The 22,543-nt window shown below is 39.1% G+C and overlaps 1 long non-coding RNA gene and 1 pseudogene across 2 annotated transcripts in view; both read left to right on the top strand.

The window, feature by feature from the left end:
• LOC309652649 overlaps positions 1-22,543 on the top strand; it is a 183,150-nt gene that overhangs the window by 39,615 nt on the left and 120,992 nt on the right. The gene's annotated exons all lie outside the window — the stretch shown is intronic.
• Positions 1-22,543, top strand: part of LOC309652595 (tRNA wybutosine-synthesizing protein 3 homolog) — a 28,635-nt pseudogene that overhangs the window by 5,544 nt on the left and 548 nt on the right. Inside the window, exon 1 of the transcript XR_014268755.1 lies at positions 1-22,520. This exon is cut by the window's left edge and continues 5,544 nt beyond it. The product of XR_014268755.1 is annotated as a tRNA wybutosine-synthesizing protein 3 homolog (transcript). The remainder of the gene's footprint in view (positions 22,521-22,543) is intronic.

Raw genomic sequence — 22,543 nt, 5'->3', positions numbered from 1 at the left:
GTGCAGGCTCAGTAGTTGTGGTGCATGGGCTTAGTTGCTCCATGGCATGTGGAATCTTCCCGGACCAGGGCACGAACCCGTGTCCCCTGCATCGGCAGGCAGATTCTTAACCACTGCGCCACCAGGGATGTCCCTAAGAGCTGGTTTTTTGAAAAGATAAACAAAATCGACAAACCTTTATCTAGACTAACCAAGCAAAAAAGAAGACTCAAATAAGTAAAGTCAGAAATAGAAGACATTACAACTAATATCACAAAAATACAAAGGATAATAAGGACTATTATGAACAATTATACAGTAAAAAATTGGATGACCTAGAAGAAATGGAAAAATTCCTAGAAACATAGAACCTATCAAGACCGGGTAATGAAGAAATAGAAAATATGAACAGACCAATAATGAGCAAGGAGATTGAATCAGTAATCAAAAACCTCCCAACAAAGAAAAGCCCAGGACCAGATGGTTTCACTGGTGAATTGTATCAAATATATAAAGAAAAATTGATACCAGTCCTTCTTAAACTCTTCCAAAAAATGGAAGAGGAGCAAACACTTCCAAACTCATTTTATGAGGCCAGCATTACCCTCATACCAAGCCAGCTAAGGATACTACAAGAAAAGAAAACTACAGGCAAATATCCCTGGTGAATATAGATGCAAAAGTTCTCAACAAAGTACTAGCAAACTGAATTCAGCAGAACAGTAAAATGATCATACATCATGATCAAGTGGGATTTGTCCCTGGGATGTAAGTATGGTTTAACATACACAAATCAATTAATATGGTATACCACGTTGATAGAATGAAGGATAAAAATCACATGAACATCTCAATAGATGCAGAAAAAGCATTTGATAACAATTCAACATCCTTTCATGATAAAACTCTCAATAAATTATGTATAGAAGGAATGTACTTCAACTTAATAAAGGACATACATGACAAGCCCACAGCTAACATCATAATCAGTGGTGAAAGGTTGAAAACTTTCCTTTTATGATCAGGAACAAGACAGGAGTGCCCACTCTTGCCACTTTTATTCAACATAGTATTGGAAATCCTAGCCACAGCAATTAGGCAAGAAGAAATAAAAGGCATCCAAATCAAAAAGGAAGAATTAAAACTGTTACTATTTGCAGGTGACAGGATACTATATATAGAAAAATCCTAAAGACTACCAAAAAACTGTTAGAACTAAGGAGTGAATTAAGCAAAGTCACAGGTTACAAAATATACAGAAATCTGTGGCATTTCTATGAAAGAGAAATTAAGAAAACAATCACATTTACAGTTGCATCAAAAAGAATAAAATACCTAGGAATAAATTTACCAAGGAGGTGAAAGACCGGTACACTGAAAACTATAAGACACTGATGAAAGAAATTGAAGAAGACAGAAATAAATGGAAATATATTCTGTGCTCATGTATTGGAAGAATTAATATCATTAAAAGGTCAATATTACCCAAAACAATCTACAGATTGAGTGCAATCCCTATCAAAATTCCAATGGCATATTTCACAGAACTAGAACAAATAATTCTAAAATTTGTATGGAATCACAAAAGATTGTGAATAGCTAAAACAACCTTGAGAAAGAAGAATGAAGCTAGAGGTATCATGGCCCCTGATTTTAAACTATACTATAAATCTATAGTAATCAAAACAGTATGGTACTGGCACAAAAACAGACACACAGATCAATGGAACAGAATTGAAAGCCCAGAAATAAACCCACACATGTATGGACAATTAGTTTATGACAAAAGAGCAAAGAACATACAGTGGAGAAAGGAAAGTCTCTTCAATAAATGGTGCTGGGGGACTTCCCTGGTGGTGCAGTGGATAGGACTCTGTGCTCCCAATGCAGGGGGCCCAGGTTTGATCCCTGGTCAGGGAACTAGATCCCACATGAATGCCACAACTAAGAGTTTGTATTCGCATGCTGCAACTAAGGAGCCCGCATGCTGCAACTGTGGAGCTGGTGAGCCACAACTAAGGAGCCCACCTGCCGCAACTAAGACCTGGCACAACCAAATAAATAAATATTAAAAAAAAATGGTGCTGGGAAGACTGAACAGCCACATGTAAAAGTATGAATCTAGACCACTATCCTACACAATACACAAATGTGAACACAAAGTGGATTAAAGATATGCATGTAGGACCTGAAACCATAAAATTCCTAGAAGAAAACATAGACAATAATCTCACTGACATTGGTCTTAGTGATGTTTTTGTGGATTTGACTCCAAAGACAAAGGAAACAAATACAAAAATAAACAAATGGGACTATGTCAAACTACAAACCTTTTGCACAGTGAAGGAAACTATTATCAAAACAAAAAGGCAACCTACTGAATGGGAGAAGATATTTGCAAATCCAATAAGGGGTTACTAGCAATATATAAATAACTCATACAACTGAACAACAAAAAATAATTCAATTAAAAAATGGGCAGATATATGAATAGACATTTTTCTATAGAAGACATACAGATGGCCAACAGGCACATGAAAAGATGTTCAACATCACTAATTAGGGAAATGCACATCAAAACCACAATAAGATATCACCCCACACCTATTAGAATGGTTATTATCAATAAGACAAGAAATAACAAGTGTTGGAGAGCATGTGGAGAAAAGGGAACCCTTGTACACTGTTGGGGGGGGGATTGTAAATTGGTGCAGCCAATATGGAAAACTGTATGGAGATTTTTCAAAAAATTAAGACTAGAACTATGGAACTACCATATGATCCAGCTATTCCACTTCTGGGTACTTATCTCAAGAATATGAAAACACTAATTTGAAAAGATATAGGCACCCCTATGTTCATTGCAGCATTATTTACAATAGCCAAGATATGGAAACAACATAAGTGTCCATTGACAGAAGAATGGATAAAGAAGATGGGGTGTGTATATCCAATAGAATACTACTCAGCCATAAAACAGAATATGTTGCCATTTGTGACAACATGGATGGACCTTGAGGATATTATGCTAAGTGAAATAAGTCAGAAGGAAAAAGACCAATACATATGATTTCACTTATATGTGGAATCTAAACAAAACAAAACAAAACAAAGGCAAACTCACAGATACAGAGAACAGCTTGGTGGTTACCACAGAGGAAGGGTGTTGGGGGTGGGCGAAAAGGGTGAAGGGAGTCAATTATATGGGGATGGATAGTTACTAGACTTTTGGGGGTGATCACTTTGTAGTGTATATTATAATGTTGTACACCTGAAACTTACATATAAACAAAAAGAAATAAAATTGTTTTTGTTTGCAGATGATATGATCTTATATGTAGAAAATCCTAAAGACTCCAAAAAACTGCTGGAACTAATCAATAGATTCAGAAAACTTGTAGGATACAAAATCAACATACAAAAATCAGTTGTGTTTCTATACGCTAACAAATATCTGAAAAAGAAAACAATCCCATTAATAGTAGCATTAAAAATAATAGGAAAAATTAGGCAGAATTTTAACCAAGGAAGTGAAAGATGTGTATAGTGAAAATTATAAGACTTTGATGAAGGAAATTGAAAAGACACAAATAAATGGAAAGATATCCTGTGTTCATGGATTGGAAGAATTAATGTCATTAAAATGTCCATACTACTCAAAGCCATCTATATATTCAGTGCAATCCCTATCAAAATTCCAATGGCATTTTTCACAGAAATAGGAAAACAATCCTAAAATTCATGTGGAAGTACAAAAGGCTGTGAATAGCCAAAGCACTTTTGAGAAAGAAGCACAAAGCTGGAGGCATCATACTTCCTGATTTCAAAGTATATTACAAAGCTATAGTTATAAAAACAGTATACTAGTGGCATCAAAACAGACACACAGACCAATGGAACAGAACTGAGAGCCCAGAAATAAAACCATGCACATACTGTCAACTAATATTTGACAAGGGGACCAAGAATACTCAATGGGGAAAGGATAGTTTTTTCAATAAATAGTATTGGGAAAACTGGATATTCACATGTAAGATAATGAAATGGATCCCTATGTTACATCACTCACAAAAATTAACTTGAAATTGATTAAAGACTTAAATATAAGACCTGAACCCGTAAAACCCCCAGAGGAAAACATAGGGGAAAAACTCCTTAACATTAGTGTTGGCAATGATTTTTTTATATGACACCAAAAGCACACGCAACAAAAGCAAAAATAAATGAGTGGGACTACAGCAACCTAAAAAGCTTTTACACAGCAAAAGAAACAATAAACAAAATGAAAAGACAACCTATGGAATGAGAGAAAATATTTGCAGACCTTATATCTGATGATAGGCTTATATCCAAAATATATAAGGCACTCATATAACTCAATAGCAAAAAAATCCCCCAAATATTCCAATTAAAAATGGTTAAAGGGCCTGAAAAGGCATTTTCCCAAAGAAGACATACAAATGGCCAACAGGTCATGAAAAGGTGCTCAATGTCACTAATCATCAGGGAAATGCAGATCAAAACCACAGTGAGCTATCACCTCATACTTGTTAGAGTGGCTATAATCAAAAAGATAAGCGATAACAAGTGTTGGGACTTCCCTGGTGGCGCAGTGGATAAGACTCTGCACTCCCAATGCAGGGGGCCCTGGTTTGATCCCTGGTCAGGGAACTAGATCCCATGCATGCTGCAACTAAGAGTTCGCATGCCACAACTAAGGAGCCCACGTGCCGCAGCTAAGGAGCCCGCCTGCTGCAACTAAGACCCCATGCAACCAAATAAAAATAAATAAATAAATATTTTAAAAAAAAGAGGTAAGTGTTGGCAAGGATGTAGAAAAAAGAGCACTGTCACATTGGTGGGGATGTAAATTGGTGCAGCCATTTGGAAAACAAAAAATTAAAAATTAAAAATTTTAATTAAAATAAAAAAATTAAAAATAGAATTATCATATGATCTAGCAATCCCATTTCCGGGTGTATATCCAAAGGAAATGAAATCAGGATCTGAAATAGATATCTGCATCTCCACGTTCAATGCAACATTATTAACAACAGCCAAATACATGGAAATAACCTAAATGCCCATTGGCTGATGAATGGGTGAAGAAAATGTGATACATACATACACACACAGGAATATTATTCAGACATAAAAAGGCAGGAAATCCTCCCATTTGTGACAACCTGGATGGACCTTGAGGGCATTATGCTAAGTGAAATAAGTCAAATAAAGACAAATGCTGGGGGCTTCCTTGGTGGCTCAGTGGTTGAGAGTCTGCCTGCCAATGCAGGGGACACGGGTTCGGGCCCTGGTCTGGGAGGATCCCACAGGCCACGGAGCAACTGGGCCCGTGAGCCACAACTACTGAGCCTGCGCGTCTGGAGCCTGTGCTCCGCAACAAGAGAGGCTGCGATAGTGAGAGGCCCACGCACCGCGATGAAGAGTGGCCCCCACTTGCCGCAACTAGAGAAAGCCCTCGTACAAAAACGAAGACCCAACACAGCCAAAAATAAATAAATAATTAATTTAAAAAGGTTAAAAAAAAATCTTCTAAAAAAAAAAAGACAAATGCTGAATGATCTATCTCACTTATATATGGAATCTAACAAGGCTGAACTCATAGAAACAGAGAGTAGAATGGTGGTTGCCAGGGGCTGCTGTGGGGGGGGATGGTGATGGTGTTGGAAGAAATGGGATATGTTGGTCAAAGGGTATAAGCTTACAAGTTATAAGATGAATAAGTTCTGGGGATCTAATGTATAGCATGGTGAGTATATTTAACAATAGTTTATTATATACTTGAAAGTTGCTGAGAGAGTAAATCTTAAATGTTCTCACCACACACCAAGAAAAGGTAATTATGTCAGGTAATGGAGGTGTTAACTAACCTTATTGTGGTAATCATTTCACAATATACATGTGTATCAAATAATCACATAGTACACCTTAAAGTTACACAATGTTATATGTCAAGTATATCTAAATAAAGCTGGAGAAAAATAAAACCATTTATAATCTTAAAAAAAAAAGCACATCAGGAAAGGTCTCCATGTCTTCATGTCTCAAACATGTTCTTAAAGGTCTTAAAAAGTCAGAACAGGTCTTAAATACATCAAGAATTATCTCAAAATTGAAAGTCATCAGGAAGAGTTTTTTGTTTTTGTAACAGAGTTTCTTGTTGATATATAATTCACATACAGTAAAATTCACCCTTTTGAAGTATATAATTTAGTGGGTTTTAGTGTGTATACAAGGTTGTGCAACCATCACCACTATCTAATTCCAGAATTTTCATCACTCTACAAACAAACCCTATACCCATTAGCAGTCCCTCACTGTTCCTCCCTACCCCCAGCCAGTGACAATGACAAATCTACTTTCTGCCTCTATGGATTTCCCTATTTTGACATTTCATATAAATGGAATCATATAACATGTGACCTTTTTTTCTGTTTTCTTTCCCTTAGTGTAATATTTTCAAGATCCATCTGTGCTGTAGTATGTATCAGTACTTCATTCCCTTTTATTGCTGAATAATATTCCATTGTATGGATATATCACATTTTATTTATTCATCAGTTGATAGATATTTGGGTTGTTTCTCCTTTTTGGCTATTATGAATAATGATCCTATGAATATTTGAGTACAAGTTTTGTATGAACATCAGTTCTTATTCTGCAGGGAATGTATACCTACGAGTCGAATTGCTGGGTCATATGGTAAGGAAGAGTTTTAATTACCTCAGGAAGGGTCATAGACAAGACAAGAAGGGTCTCAATCATATAGGAAGGGTTTAAATACATCAGGAAGTGCAGCGAATGTATCATAAATGCTCTCAGAGAGAGAGGAGGTGTCTCAAATACATCAGAAATCATCTCAAACAAGTCAGTAATGGTCTCAACATAGTCAGGAAGACTTCAAAATATGTCAGTAAGGGCTTCAAACTGAGATAAACATCTTAAATACATCACAAAAGGTCTCAAACCCGAAGGAAAGGTATCATATAATCAAGAAAGGTATCAAATCTGTTAAGAAGGTTCTCAAAAAGTGAGTAAGGATCTTAAAATTTTATGAGAAAGGTCTCAAGTAGTTAGGAAAGGTAACAATAAGTTAGGGAGGGTCTCAAATATATCAGGAGTCATCTTACCCAGGCAGGAAGAGACTCAAATAGTCAAGAGGAATATCTAACACAGTAGTCAACTCAAACAAGTCAGGAAGGGTCTGACACTGGTAAGGAAGGGTCTCAAATTTGTCAGGCAGAGTGTAAAATATGTCTCTAATGGTCCTAAACAGGCCAGCAAATTAGGAAGAGAATCATACATTAGGAAGTGTCTCAAGTCTGTCAGGAAGAGTCTCAAACACGTCAGAAAGTGTCACATTAGAGAGACAATGTCTCAACCATCACAAATCATCTCAAACAAGTAAGGAACACTTTCAAAGTCATTAGGAAGAGTTTCAAATAGGTCAGTAAGTGTCTCAAACTGAGAGCAACAGTCTCCAATAGTTGGGAAAGGTCACAGTATGTCAAGAAGTCTCAAACTTGTCAGGAAGAGTCTCAAATAAATAAATATAGGTCTCAAACATGTCATGAAGAGTCTCAGGAATGTCAGAAAGAGTCTCAGTCAGGAAGAGCCTCAACTTTGTAAGGGTTTCAAACATGGCAGGCACATCTCAAATGGTCAGGAAGAGTCTCATCATATCAAGATGTGTTTCAAATATGACAAGAAGTGTCACAAAGAGAGAGGAAGGATCTGAAATATATCACAAATCCTCTTAAACCAGACTGGAAGATTCTCAAAGTAGTAAGGAAGTATTATGAATAAGTCAGTAAGAGTCTCAAACAGAAATGGAGTGTCTCTGATACAACCCAGAGAATCAACATATCAGGAAGTGTCTCAAATGAATTAGGAAGAATCTCAAATACATCAGGAAGAGTAACACACATGCCAGGAAGTTTCTCAAACATATTAGGAGTGTCGCAAGCAGAGAGGAAAGGTCTCACATGCATCAGGAATCTTCTCAAACAAGTAAATAAAGGTCTCAGGCAGAGAGAAAAAGATCTAAATACCTCCAAAAGAGTCTCAAACTTGTCAGGAAAGGTTTCAAGCAAGTAGAAAAATTGTTCCTAATATATCAGGAAGAGTCTCGAAGAAATCATGGATGCTCTAAAACACGTCAGGAAGGGATTTAAAATGTCAGGAAGGTTCTCAAATATGTGAGGAAGAGCCTCACACATGAGAGGAAGAGTCTTAAACTTCTCAGGAACAGTCCAGAAAAGAGAGGAAAAGTCTCAGATACATAAGGAAGCATCTCAAATAAGTGAGGAATGTTCTCAAGGTGGTAAGGATGGACCGTAAATAAGTCAGTAATGTTTACTGAACCGAAGGAAGTGTCTCAAATTCATTTGTGAGTCTTAAGCATGTCAGGAAGATTCTCAAACAAGTTGGGAAGAGTCTCAAGCAAGTTAGAAAAGATTTCATAAATGTCAGGAAGAGTTTCAAAAATGTTATGAAGAATCTCAAATACATCAGGAAGAAGCTCAAATAGGGAAGCAACGTTCTCAAATCTGTCAGGAATGATTACAAAGGGACAGGAAGAGTCTCAAATATGTCATGAATGGTCTCAAACAGTCAGGAAATGTCTCAAAGACAGCAAGAAGATTTTCAAATATATCAGAAAGAATAGCAAGTGTGTCAGGAACAGTCTCCAACATATGAGGAAGAGTCTCAAACAAGTCCGGAAGTCTCAGACATCTCAGGAAGCATCTCCAACAAGCCAGGATGTGTCTCAGAGAGGAAGAGCCTGAAATACTTCACATACCTGTTAGGAAGGGAGGGTCCCAAGTACATGAAAAGGAGTCATGCATGTCTGAAAGGGTTTCAAATGCATCAGGGGGCGGGGGGCGCTCACTATCATCAGGAAGAGTCTCAAACATGACAAGATGTGTCTAGAACATGACAGGAAGTGTCAAGGGAGAGGAAGGAGCTGAAATGCATCATGAATCCTCTCAAACCAGACTGAAAGGATCTCAAAGTAGTCGTGAAGAACATTACATTTGTCAGTGAGCATCAGTAAGTGTCTTGAGTACTTCTGGAAGGGTCTTAAACATTTCACTAAGGGATTCTGAGTTGGGACTTGTCAACCAAGTCATACGTCTAAGGAAGAGTCTCACACACATTATGAAGGGTCTTAAACATGGGAGGAAGAGTCTTAAATAAGTACAGAATGTTCTCAAATCCATTAGGAATGGTCTCAAAGAGACAAGAAGAATCTCAAAGATGTCAAAACCAGTCTCAAATTCAAGGAATGTCTCAAATACATCAGGAAGAGGAGTAAATATGTCAGGAGTGGTCTCAAACATGTCAGGAAAGGTCTCAAAGAGTCAGGAAGAGTTGCAAGCAAGTCAGAGAAGGCTTTAAATATTTCAGGATGTGTCAAAAATCAGGAAGGTTCTCATATAAGTCAGGGAGAGTCTCAGCCTTGTCAGGAAGGGTCTCAAATTCATTAGGAGGGGTGTCAAATATGTCAGGAAGTGTCTCAAACAAGTCAGGAAGGGTCACAGACAGAGAGGAAATGTCTCAAACACATCAAGAATCATCTTAAGTTAGAAACAGTTTCAAAGTACTCTCACACATGGCGGGAAGTGTCTCCAAGTCAAGATGGGTCTCACACAGACAGGAAAAGTCTCAAATACTCTAGGAATAACTTCATACATATCAGAAAGGGTCTTAAACAATTCAACAGAGTCATTTGCAGATCAGAAAGCGTTTCAAATACATCAGGTAGGGCCTCAAAATCATCAGGAGGAATATTAAAAACCTTTGGAAGAGTTTCAAACATGTCGGAAAAAAATCACAGTCAGGAAGAGTCTCAAATACCAGGAAGTGTCTCAAACACGATGGGAAGTGTTGCAGAGAGAGAGAGAGGAAGCATTTGAAACACGTTGCAAATCCTCTCAAACCTGACTGGAAGGATCGCAAAGCTGTCAAGAAGAGCTTTTGTTAGTAAGGGTCTCAAACAGAGAGAAAACTCTAAAATAAACCTGGAAGGGTCTCAAACATTTCAGAAAGAGACTCAAACAATTCGAGAAGCATCTCAAGCATATCAGAAAAGGTCTCAAATATACCAGAGTCTCAAACAAGCCATGAAGGCTCCCAAACACGTCTAGAAGAGTCTTACATACATGAGAAATGTTCTCAGATATGGCAAGGGAGGTCTGGAACACATGAGAAGGCGTCTCAAACATGTCAGGAAGGGCTTTAAATATGTCAAGAAGTTTCTAGAACAGAGAGGAAGATTCTCAAATACATGCGGAAGCATCTTAAACAAGTCAGAAACATTCTCAAAGTAGTTAAGAAGTGTTATAGATAAGTCAGTAAGGGTCTCAAACAGAAAGGAAGTGTCTCAGATACAACTGAGAGGGTGAAGAATGTCAAGTATATCAGGAGGAATCTAATCATCAGGTAGAGTAGCAAGCATATCAGGAAGTGTTGCAAACAGAGGGAAAGAGTCTCAAATAATACATCAGAAATCTCAAGTCTGGAAGGTTCTCAAAGTAGTCAAGAAGAACTTGTAAAACAAGTCAGTAAACATCTCAAACTGAGAGAAAGAGAAAGAAACCCAAATACCTCCAGAAGGATCTCAAACATGTCAGGTAAAGTTTCAAATAAGTTGAGAAGGGTCTTAAGCAAGGTGCCTAATATGTCATGGAGAATCTTAAACAAGTCTTGAAGGCTCTCAAGTACGTCAGGAAATCTTAAATACATGAGGGTAGGTTCTCAAATATAGCAAGAAGTGTCTCAAATACTCCAGGAAGACTCTCAAACTTGTCAGGAAGTAGCCAGAACAGAGAAGAAGTGTCTCAAATGCATCAGGAAGCATCTCAAATAAGTCAGGAAGGTTCTCAAAATAGCAAGGACAAACTAGAAATAAGTCAGTAAGGTGTTTCAAAGAGCAGGAAGTGTCTCAAATACATCTCAGATGTTTTGAACATGTCAGGAAAGATCTCAACCAAGTTGAGAAGGGACTGAAGAACATCAGAAAAAGTCTCATATACATCTGGAAGAGTCTCAAAAAATTCATGAAGTCTTCTCAAACATGTCAGAAAGAGTGTTAAATAGGTAGGAAGCTTCTTAAATCCATCAGGAATACTCTCAAAGAGACAGAAGACTCAAATATGCCAGGCACACTCTCAGTCAGGAAATATCTCAAATAAATTGGGAAGATTCACAAATATGTCAACAAGAGTAGTAGATATGGCAGGAACAATCTCAGACATGTCAGGAAGAGTCTCAAACAGGAAGACTTGCAAACAAGTTAGAAAGGGCTTCAAATACATTAGAAAAATTCTCAAAAAATCAGGAAGCATCTCAAACAAATCAGGAAGTGTCTCAAATTCATCCGACAGTTTGCAATATGTCTTGAAGGGTCTCAAACTGTTGGGAAGAATCTCAAATATGTTAGTAGATGAACCTGTGTTGAATGACGCACCCCCCCCTCCCCCCGCCCCCATTCATGTACACCTGGAACCTCAGGATGTGACCTTATTTGGAAATAGAGTCTTTGCAGATGTAATTAGTTAAGACGAGGCCATACTGGATTAGGATGGGCCCTAAATTCAATGATTGCTGTCCTTATAGGAAGGCCATGTGAAGACACATAGGGAAGTGAATGCCATATGAAGGCGGAGGCAGGGATTTGAGTGATATGTCCACAAGCCAAGGAATGCCAAGAAGTACCAACAACCACCAGAAGCTAGGAGAGAGGCATGGGACAGATTCTCCCTCAGAACCTCCAGAAGGAATCAATCCTGCTGATACCTTGATTTCAGACCTCTGGCCTGAACCGTGAGGGAATTACTTTCTGTTGTTTTAAGGCACCCAGTTTGTGGGTTTTTTTTTTTTTTTTTTTTTTTTACAGCAGCCCTAGGAAACTAAATACAGTAGAGATATCAAATACATCAGGACGAGTCTCAAGGTTGTTAGGATGTGTCTCAGACAAGACAGGAAGTGTTGCCAAGAAAGAGGAAAAGTCTGAAACACATCAGTTCTCTCAAATTGGACCACAAGGATTCAAAGTAGTCAGGAAGAGCTTTAATTTTGTCAGAAAGGGTCTCAGACAAAAAGGAAGGGTCTCAAGCACATCCAGAAGGGCTCAAAGATTTCAGTAAGGGTCTCAATAGGAGAAGTGTGTCAAGCATGTCAGAGAAGTTCTCAAATATGTCCTGGAGAATCTTAAACAAGTCATGGTGACTCTCAAACTTTTCAGGAGGAGTCTTAAATACACAAGGAAGGTTCTTTTTTTTTAATTTATAAATTTATTTATTTATTTTTGGCTGCGTTGGGTCTTCGCTGCAGCGAGCGGGGACTACTCTTTGTTGCGGTGTGTGGGTTTCTTATTGTAGTGGCTTCTCGTTGCGGAGCATGGGCTCTAGGCGCGCGGGCTTCAGTAGTTGTGGCATGCAGGCTCAGTAGTTGTGGCATGCGGGCTTAGTTGCTCCACAGCATGTGGGATCTTCCCGGACCAGGGCTCGAACCTGTGTCCCCTGCATTGGCAGGTGGATTCTTAACCACTGCGCCACCAGGGAAGCCCAAGGAAGGTTCTTAAATACAGCATGAAGGGTCTCAAACATGTATGGAGGAGTCTTAAACTTGTCAGGAAGTATTTGAAGCAGAGAGGAAGAGTCTCAAGTACATGACAAAATATCTCAAACCAGTCAAGAAGTTTCTCAATGTAGGTTAGGAGAGTTATTAATAATCCAGTAAAGGTTGCAAACAGAAAAGAAGTGTGTCACATACAAACGAGTGTCACCATGTTAAGAACGGTCTCAAAAGTCAAGAAGGGCCTCAGATACATCAGGAAGAATCCCAACTACATCAGGAGGAGTAAGAAACATGTTAAGAAGGGACTCAAACATGTCAGGAAGTTTCACAAACAGAAAAAAAGTCTCAAATACATCAGGAATCTTCTCAGACAATTCTGGAAGCATCTCAAAGTCATTAGGAAGAGGTTTAAAGACATCAATGAGGGTTTTGACAGAGATAAAGGGTCTCAAAAACAACAATAAGGGTCTCAAACATGTCTGTACATTTCTCAAGCAAGTCATGAAGTGCCTCAGACATTTCAGCAAGAGTTTTAAGTAGGTCAGAAAGGTTCTTAAGTGTGTCAGGACTGGTCTCAAACAGAGAGAAGAGTCTCAAATGCATCAGGAAGCTCTGACACAACTCAGTAAGGGTCTTGAATATATTAGGAAGTATCTTACTCTGAGAAGAAGAATCTCAAATACAAGGAGAATCTCTAACACCTCAGGAAGAGTCTCCAGCAGGTGAGGAGGGGTCTCAAACATGGCAGGTAACATCTTAAGCTAGTCACAAAGGATCACACTGTCTGGAAAAGTCTTAAATATGTAAGGAATTTTCTCAGGAAACATCTCAAATATGTCAGAAGGGTCTCAATCTGTCAGAAATGCTGTCGAACAAATCAAGAGAGGTCTCATCCGGTCAAGAAGGCTCACGTAGTAAGGTAGAGTCTCAAACTTGTGAGAGAGTGTCTTTTTTTAAATAACACTTTAAAAAATTTTTATTTATTTATTTATTTTTGGCTGTGGCGGGTCTTAGTTGTGGCACACGGGCTGTCTGTTGCAGTGCGTAGGCTTCTCTCTAGTTGTGGTGCGTGGTCTCCAGAGTGTGCGGGCTCAAGAGCACATGGGCTCAGTAGTTGCGGCGTGCGGGCTTAGTTGACCCGTGGCATGTGGGATCTTAGTTCCTGGACCAGGGATCGAACCAATGTCCCCTGCATTGGAAGGTGGATTCTTAACCACTGGACCAACAAGGAAGTCCCCGGGAGTGTCTTAAACAGACAGGAAGAGTCTATCTGAAGGTAGTCAGGAAAAGTTTTACATTCACCAGGAAGGGTCTCAGAGACAGGAAGAATCTCAAATACTTCAGGAATGGTCTCAAACGATTAAGAAAGGATTTAAAAATGGTCAGGAAGGGGAATTCCCTGGCAGTCCAGTGGTTAGAACTCGGTGCTTTCACTGCCGGGGCCCGGGTCCAATACCTGGTTGGGGAACTAAGATCCCACAAGCCACGAAGCGTGGCCAAAAAAAAAAAAAGAAGACAAAAAACTTGTCAGGAAGGGTCTCAAATGAGTCAGGATGAATTTCAAATATCTCAGGAAGGGTTTAAAATACATCAAGAAGTTTCTCAGTACTTTGAGAAGAGTCTCAAATATGTTAGGAAGGATTTTATTTATTTATTTATTTTCATTATTGTTTTTTTTGGCCATGCCACACAGCTTGTGGGATCTTAGTTCCCTGACCAGGGATCGAACCCAGGCCCCTGGCAATGGAAGCTCGGAGTCCTATTCACTGGACCACCAGGGAATCCCCAGGAAGGATTGTAAATAAGGCTGGAAATGCCTCCAATATCTCAGCAAGGGTCTCCACCATACAAGAATGGTTCAAATACATCACTAAAGAGCTCAAACACTGAGGAAGATTTTAAAACATGTTTCAAAGCCATTAGGAAGGGTCTCAAATACATCAGTCTCAAACAAGTCTGGACAGTGTTAAATAGAAAGCATCTCAAACTGAGAGGGAGTCTCAAATGTATCAGGAAAAGTCTCAAACAGGTTAGTAATAGCCTTAAATATGTCAGGAAAATTCTCATGTACCTCAGCAAGGATCGCAACTAGTCAGGAAGGGTCTCAAACATGTCTGGGAGGCTTTCCAAGGGTCAGAAAGGCTGTGAAACAAGCGAAGCAGGATGCCAAAGTCATCAGAGAGAGTCTCCAATAGTCCAAAAGGGTCTCAGAAATATCAAGCAGGCCCTCATACTTGTAAGGGTGTTTCTCAAACAGGCAAGCAGGGTCTCAAATATGTTGGAAAGTTGTTTCCCCAAAAGTCAGTATCTGATTGTAATCAGGAAGAGTTTTAAGTACATTAGTAAGGATCTCAGAACCAGGAAGAGTCTCAGGTACTTTGGGAATGGTCTCAAACAGCTCAGCAAGAGTTTCAAACAAGTCAGAAAGGTTTTCAAATATATCAGGAAGAGTCTCAGAAAAATAGGGAAGGGTCTTAAACTGGTCAGAAGGGGTCTCAGATTCCTCAGGTAGAGTTTAAAATACGTACAGAAGGGTGTCCAATAGACAGAGTCTCAAAAATATCAAAAAGAATTTCAAACAAGTTAGGATGAGTCTCAAATATGTCAGGAAGGGTTTCAAATAAATCAAGGAGTCTTTCAAGACGTCAGGAAAAGTCTCAAGTAGGTTAGGAAGTGTCTCAAGTGTGTCATAAAAGGTCTCAACCATGCAGGAATTGTTCACATACATCAGCAAGGGTCTCAAGCATGACAGGAAGTGGCTCAAACAGTCAAGAAGAGTTTCAAACATGTTAGGAAGGGGCTCAAATATGTCAGGAAGTAGCTCAAAACAAGTCAGGAACAGTCTTAAAGTAGTCAGGAGGGGTCTCAAACACACCAGGAGAAGTTGGAAACATTTCAGGAATAGTCCTAAATACATCTGGAAGCGTCTCAAATCAAAAGGCAGAGTCTCAAATAGAAAACTTCTCAAACCTCTTAGGAAGCGTCTCATTAAGTCAGAGAGGGTCTCAAACATGTCCGAAATGGTCTCAATTAAGTCAAGAAGGGTCTCAAATATGTCAGGAAGGATCTCATACTCAGTAGGCATTGATAGTAAGTCATGAAGAGTCTCAAATAGACAAGAAGAATCTAATACACATCAGAAAGAAACTAAAACAACTTAGGAATGGTGCCACATAGTCATAAAGACTGTCAAAACAGGTCAGGAAGGGTCTCAAATATTTTAGGTACAATCTCAAGCAAGTTATCTCTGACACCTCAAAAAGTGTCTCAAAAGTGTCAAGAAGAAATTCAAACAGTCAGAAACAGTTTCAAGCAAGCCAGGAAGGGGTCAGATATATGCAAGGGTCTCAAATGTGTCATGAATGTTCTCAAACAAGCCAGGAAGAGTCTCAAACATGGCAGGAAGATCTCAGGAAGCGTTTTCATTACCTCAGGAAGGGTCTCAGTCAGGAAGAGTCTCAACAAGTCAAGAAGTGTCTCAAATATTTTTGGAAGGGTCACAAACAGAAAGAGAGAGTTTCAAATAATCAACCTAATTCTCTAAAATGTCAGGAAGTCTCCAACAAGTAGCGAAGGATCTGAAACATGTCCGGAAGAGGATGAAATACATGAGGAATTTTCTCAAATCAGGCAGGGGCTCAAACATCTTATGAAGAGTCTCAAGCATGTCAAGAAGTTTCTCACATGGTGACAAAGGCTGTCAAACAAGTCACGAAGGGTCTCAAAAACGTCAGGAGGGTCTGAAATATGTCAGGTGGGGTCTCTAACATGGCAGGTATCATCTCAAACGAGTTAGGAAGCATCTAAAATAGTCCAGAAGAGTTTTAAATATGTGAGTCTAAAACAGAGAGGAAGAGTCTCAACACATCAGGAATGGTCTTAAACACACCAGGAAAGTTCTCGAACAAGTCTGGAAGAGTCTCAAACAAATCAGCATGGGTCTCCAAGTTGTCAAAGTTTTAGATATGTTGGGAAGGATCTCAGACAGACAGGAAGAGTCTTAAATATGTTGGGGATTGTCTCAAATGTATCAGGAAGCATGTCAAAGTCCTCAGGGCTAGTCTGAAATACATCAGGATGGGTCTCAAGTCCATCAGGAGGTATCTCAATCAAGTCAGGAATTATCTCAAATATGTCAGAAAGCTCTGACATGGAAAGATAGGTCTGAAACAAGTTAGGGATGGTCTCAAACATGTCAGGAAGAGTCTTGAACAAGTTAGGAAGGGTCCCATACAAATCAGGAAGGGTATCTAATTCATCAGACAGAGTCTGAAACAAGTCAGGAAGGGCTTAAATAAGTCAGAAAGAGTCTTAAATAAGTCAGAAAGAGTCTCAAGTCAGAAATCTTCTCAAATATGTCAGCAAGGGTCTTAGCTTAGACAAGGACAGTTCATTTCTAAGGAAATGATTTCACCCACTTGTGTATCATCACAATGATTCTGAGCCTCTAGCTGTATGCTCTGATGTGCTCAGAACTTCAGATAGGGCCAGAAATATGTGGCCATTCCATCCTCTCCATCCCCTCCCTCCCACATTTGCTTTGTGGCCAATTGATAAAATGCCAGACTCTTCTGACATAACTTCCAGGTCATGGTCAAAGAGCCAGTATTTATTTCCTTCTCCATGCATTTATATCACAGCTGTCAGCTGTGATCTTTTCAACAGCAAAATGAATCCAAGCTTAGAAGCACCTAAGCGTTTTTTTTTTTTTAAGGCCTTTTGGTTTGTTTGTTTGGTCATTTGTTTTTTGATAAGCTATGCTAAAATTAATAGCACTTAACAATTCTGCACAAAGAAATTTAGTGAGCAAAACTGCCATCAGTTTTTTGCTTTATAGAAAGCCAGGAAGGGGTCTTGTATAGAAATTAAACGGTGGCATGCTTGTGATTAGCAGCTTACATCCTCTTCCAGTGGAAAATAAACACAATGTTCAGCATGGCTGGCTTCCCCGCTTCCTTGTTTATAGAGGCGACTGAGTGTCTTTATCAATCATTTGTTTACTGTAAATGTTCCAATTAGAAGCACAACTCTTTAGGTAAAATTCACATTGCCCAAGCTTGCCACTAACTTTGCATTTTTTAGCTCTAGGAAATATTTCTTACCCAGACTTTGTGTTTGTATAATGTGCAGTAAATGAAAACAAACACACACCTCTCCTGGACAATGTTTTAGCTAATATCAGAGAATACATGAGAGTCAGCAATTGTTGATCAAAGGGTAAGAGAAGAAACATGTGGAAAGCTGTTATGCCTTGGAACTAAAGAATTAAGGAAAGAATACCTTGGAAGGGAATGCTAATATTTCCTCAAGTCTTCAGAATTATTGCCTGGGAGAACAGTATTGAATTACAATTTGTCAAATTAATAACCATAAAAATTAAAAATAGATGACCTAATTTGGTCTCATAAATTATTTTTGAGAACCACTGACTCATGCCAGGGTGTTTCTGCAGTGAAGACTTGGTCCTGCCCTGGTTTCTCCTCTCAGGGGTGAGGGCCTAGCAGCTGCCTAGCCCCTCCGATTTCCCAGGCCCTGGCTTAGTCTGCTGAGAAGCAAGAAAAACATCAGCCAGTGTGGTCTAATTACCTTCTAGAGACGTATATGAGTACTTTTTTTGGTGTGATTCTTGGAATCTATATTTTTATCTATGGACCAAGTACTGAGGAAACAGGAACACTTGGTGGTGGATTAAAGAGGGCTACAAATTCTTTGCCCCGTCCGCATTAAGAGGTAGAGTTTATTTCCCCTACCATTGTGTCTGATCAGGGCTTGCCACTCTTTAACCAACAGAATGTGGCAGAAGTGACCCTGTACCAGTTGCAGGCCCTGAGAACTGGCAGCTTCCACTTTGCTCTTGGGCACTTCCCCCACCATTAAGTGAGAAGCCCGAGTGACATGGAGAGGCCACGCGTAGATGTTGTGGACAACAGCCCTAGCTGAGCTCTCAGCCAACGGTTGACATCAACTGCCGGCCATCTGTGTGAGCCGTCTTGGCTGTTCCAGCCCAGTTCAACCACCAGATGACTGTAGTCCCAGCTGACAGCAGACAGAGTAGAAGAAGCTCCCAGCTGAGCCAAGTGAACCCACAATAGATAACTGAAACAATTAAGCATTAGCTGCCCCTAATATTTATGGAGCACGGCCAGGCCCTGTGCCAAGTGCTGAGTGCTTTGTATTCTCTATCTTATTTAATCCCCCAGACAACCCCAGGTGAGAGCTATTATTGTGATGCCTGCTTGACCAGTGAAGAAATTGAGCTTTGAGCTTCAGAAATGTTAAGTATCTGACAAAGTTAGTGAATACTGGTGCCAGAACTCAAACCCAGGCTTGCAATAAACCCTAATGGAAAAGAATACGAAAATGAATATGTACACACACACACACACACACACACACACACACACACACACACACACACAACCGAATCACTTTGCTGTATACCAGAAACACAACACAACATTGTAAATCAACTATACTTCAATTAAAAAAAAAAATAAACAGCAGATGCGATTTCAAAGCATGCCTCTGCCGTCCAAATGATCTGCTTTCGTCAGATTAGGCAAAAAGGAATTCCCATAAACTTTACTAGGCAAAAAACATATGGATTTATATGGAAAAAACATACTCAAGCCTCAACTCAATGTTCCAAAGAACACTTAAAACACCCCTTTTTACTCTGGAACATTTCCAAACATATATACTAGTAGGACAGTGTATGGTCCTATACTAGTAGGACCACCATGTACCCATCACGTGGTTTCAACGATTACGAACAGATGACCAATATTGTTTCATCTACATTCCCAACTACTTTTTTCACCCCACCATGAGATTATCTTAAAGCAAGTCCCAGACATTATGTCTTCTCATCTGTAAATATTTAAGTATGTATCTCTAAAAGATAAAAACTTTTTCCCCCAAGCATAACCCTTATCACAACTAAAAAATATTGATAGTTTAAAAATATCATTTATAGCCAGTCAGTGTTCAAAATCTTCCACATTATCTCATAGTTATTTGTTTTAATAGTTGGTTTCTTCAAACGAGGAACCAGACAAGGTCCCTCACTGCATGTGGTTAATATATCTCAAGTCTTTTTGATAGGTTACTCCTTCCTCTTATATTCTCGCTATTTGTTTGCAGAAAAAAATGGACACATCTGCCCTGGCAAATTTCCCACAGTCAGTATTTGGCTGATTGTATCCATGTCTCCAGTGTCATTTAATATGTTCCTTTAAACCCTGTGTTTCCTATAAAGTGGCAGTTAGGTTTACAGGCTTGATCAAATTCAGGTTTGATTTTACTGGCAAGAATACTTCATAGTATCCAGTCTTATATTTAGGTCTTTAATCCATTTTGAGTTTATTTTTTTGTATGGTGTTAGAGAATGTTCTAATAAATGAACTTATATACAAAACAGAAATAGACCCACAGACATAGGAAACAAACTTATGGTTACCAAAGGGGAAAGGGTGAGGGAGGGATAAATTAGGAGTTTGGGATTAGCATATGCACACTACTATGTATAAAATAGGTAACCAAAAAGGACCTACTGTACAGCACAGGAAACTACACTCAATATTTTGTAATAACCTATAAGGAAAACGAATCTGGAAAAAAAAATATGTGAATCACTTTGCTGTACACCTGAAACACACAACATTGTAAATCAACTGTACTTCAATTAAAAAAAGTATCTTGTAAGTAGTACTGTGTACTTCCTTTTGCACCATATCAGGAGGCCTGTAACGTCTGGCTGTCCCAGTTTTAGTGATGCTAAGATTAATCATCAGATTCTGGTGATGTTAGTCCCTCTTTTAAAGTTTCCATCAGCCTTTCACCTGATGGAAAACATTGCCTTGATCCATTATTTCATTAGGGCTTACAAATTTGTGAGATTCTAATTGTCATTTCTTCTGCCTTTATTAGTGGGAATTTTTCTGTAATAAAGAACTTTCTTTTATCAACTGTTTGGATACCCTGAAGTACAGTTCATATAAGAAAGGCAGAATAAGTGCTTGATTCCTTACCTTTATTCACCAATATTGTCTAAAGATGACCAAAGAGCTTTTTAAAAAAATCATTACGAGCCTATGGATTTTTAGCATATGTCATGTATTTCAATTCATTACATTCATTTTTTAATTCCTCACTTTTAACCGTTTCATTGAGATTATAATTCACATACCATATAATTCACCCATTTAAAATGCACAATTCAATGGTTTTTAGTATATTCACAGAGTTGTGCAATCATTACCATAATATAATTTTAGAACATTTTCATTCTGCCAAAAAGAAACCCTATACCCATTAGCAGTTGCTCCCCAGCCTGCCTAAGGCTCCAACAACCCTGTGCAACCACCGATCTACTTTCTGTTTCTATTGATTTGCCTATTCGTGACATTTTGTTTAAATGGAATTGCACCACATGTGGCCTTTGGCTTCTTTCCCTGAGTATAATGTTTTCAAGGTTAATCCATGCTGTAGCATGTGTCAGTACATTTTATCACCAAAATATATTCCATTGTATGGATGAACCGTATTTGTTTACTCATCATCAGTTGATGGACCTTTGGGTTTGTAGAGGGTTGAATGGTGGCCTCCAAAAAGATATGTCCATCTCTTAACCCCTGAAACCTGTGAACATGACCTTATTTGGAAAAAGGTTCTTTGCAGATGTAATTAAGTTAGGGATCTCAAGATGAGATCATCCTAGTGGGCCCTAAATCCAGTGACAAATATCCTTATAGGAGACACATAGAGGAGAGAGAGAGAGAAGGAGGAGACATGTAAAGATCAAGGCAGAGATTGGATTGATGGGGTCACAATAAGCCAAGGAACCACTGGAGACACCAAAAGCTGAAAGAGGCAAGGAAGGATTCTGCCCTAGAAACTTCAGAGGGAGCACAGCCCTACCAGCACTTTGATTTCAGACTTATGGCTTCCAGAACTGTGAGAGAATAAATTTCTGTTGTTTTTAGCCACCCAGTTTGTGGTGATTTGTTACTGCAGCCTTAGGAAACAAATACAAGGTTATTTTCACTTTTTGGCTATTATGAATAATGTTGCAGTGAACATTCACATACAAGTTTTTGTGCAGACTTATGTTTTCATTTCTCTTGGGTATATACCTAGGAGTGGAATTGCTGGATCATATGGTAACTCTATGTTTAACATTTTGAGCAACTACCAAATTGTTTTCCAAAGCAGCTGCACCATTTTACATTCCCACCAACAATGTATAAGGGTCTCAATTTCTCGACATCGTCACCAACACTTATTATCATGTGTATTTTTGATTATAGCTAGCCTATTGGGTGGAAAGTGGTATCTCATTGTGGTTTTGATTTGCATTTTTCTAATGACTAATGATATTGAGCATCTTTTCACGTTCTTCCCCCACCCCAGTTTTGAAGTATCTTTTCACGTTTTTATTGGCGTGTACATCATCTTTTGAGAAATGTCTACTCAGATCCTCTAGAGTTTGGACATTTCTGGCCACCACTGGCTTCAATATGGCTGCCCCCAGGGAAAGGCGAGGCTAATGTGAAAGTGCAGACCCTAACTCCCTCCTTGCATGGATAGTAGTGCAGCGTTCAAGAGATGGAAGGTGCAAGTGTCTGAGCAAAGTGGGCCTCAGCTGGAAAGGCAGTGTGGACGAGGATGTGGTAGAGCTTGTGCAGCCCTTGACTGGGCGAGAACAGTTTTTCACCACCAGTTCCTGCGCTGGCTGCATCCTCCTCCTAGACGGGGGTATAAATGGTTTTGAGGTTCAGAAACAAAATCGTTGCTGGCTACTGGTTACACACAAACTGTGCGTGAAAGATGACGTGATTGTAGCCCTAAAGGAAGCGAATGGTGGTGCCATTTTGAAATTTGAACCACTTGTTCTTCATGTGCAGTGTCAACAGTTGCAGGATGCACAGATTCTGGTAAAATTTTGTGATTATACTTG

The sequence above is a fragment of the Balaenoptera physalus genome (assembly GCF_965194825.1).
Source record: "Balaenoptera physalus genome assembly, chromosome: X".
NCBI classification, from domain to species: Eukaryota; Metazoa; Chordata; class Mammalia; order Artiodactyla; family Balaenopteridae; genus Balaenoptera; species Balaenoptera physalus.
Note: the sequence above shows the minus strand (reverse complement) of the source record. Positions and strands in the feature narration are given on the sequence as shown.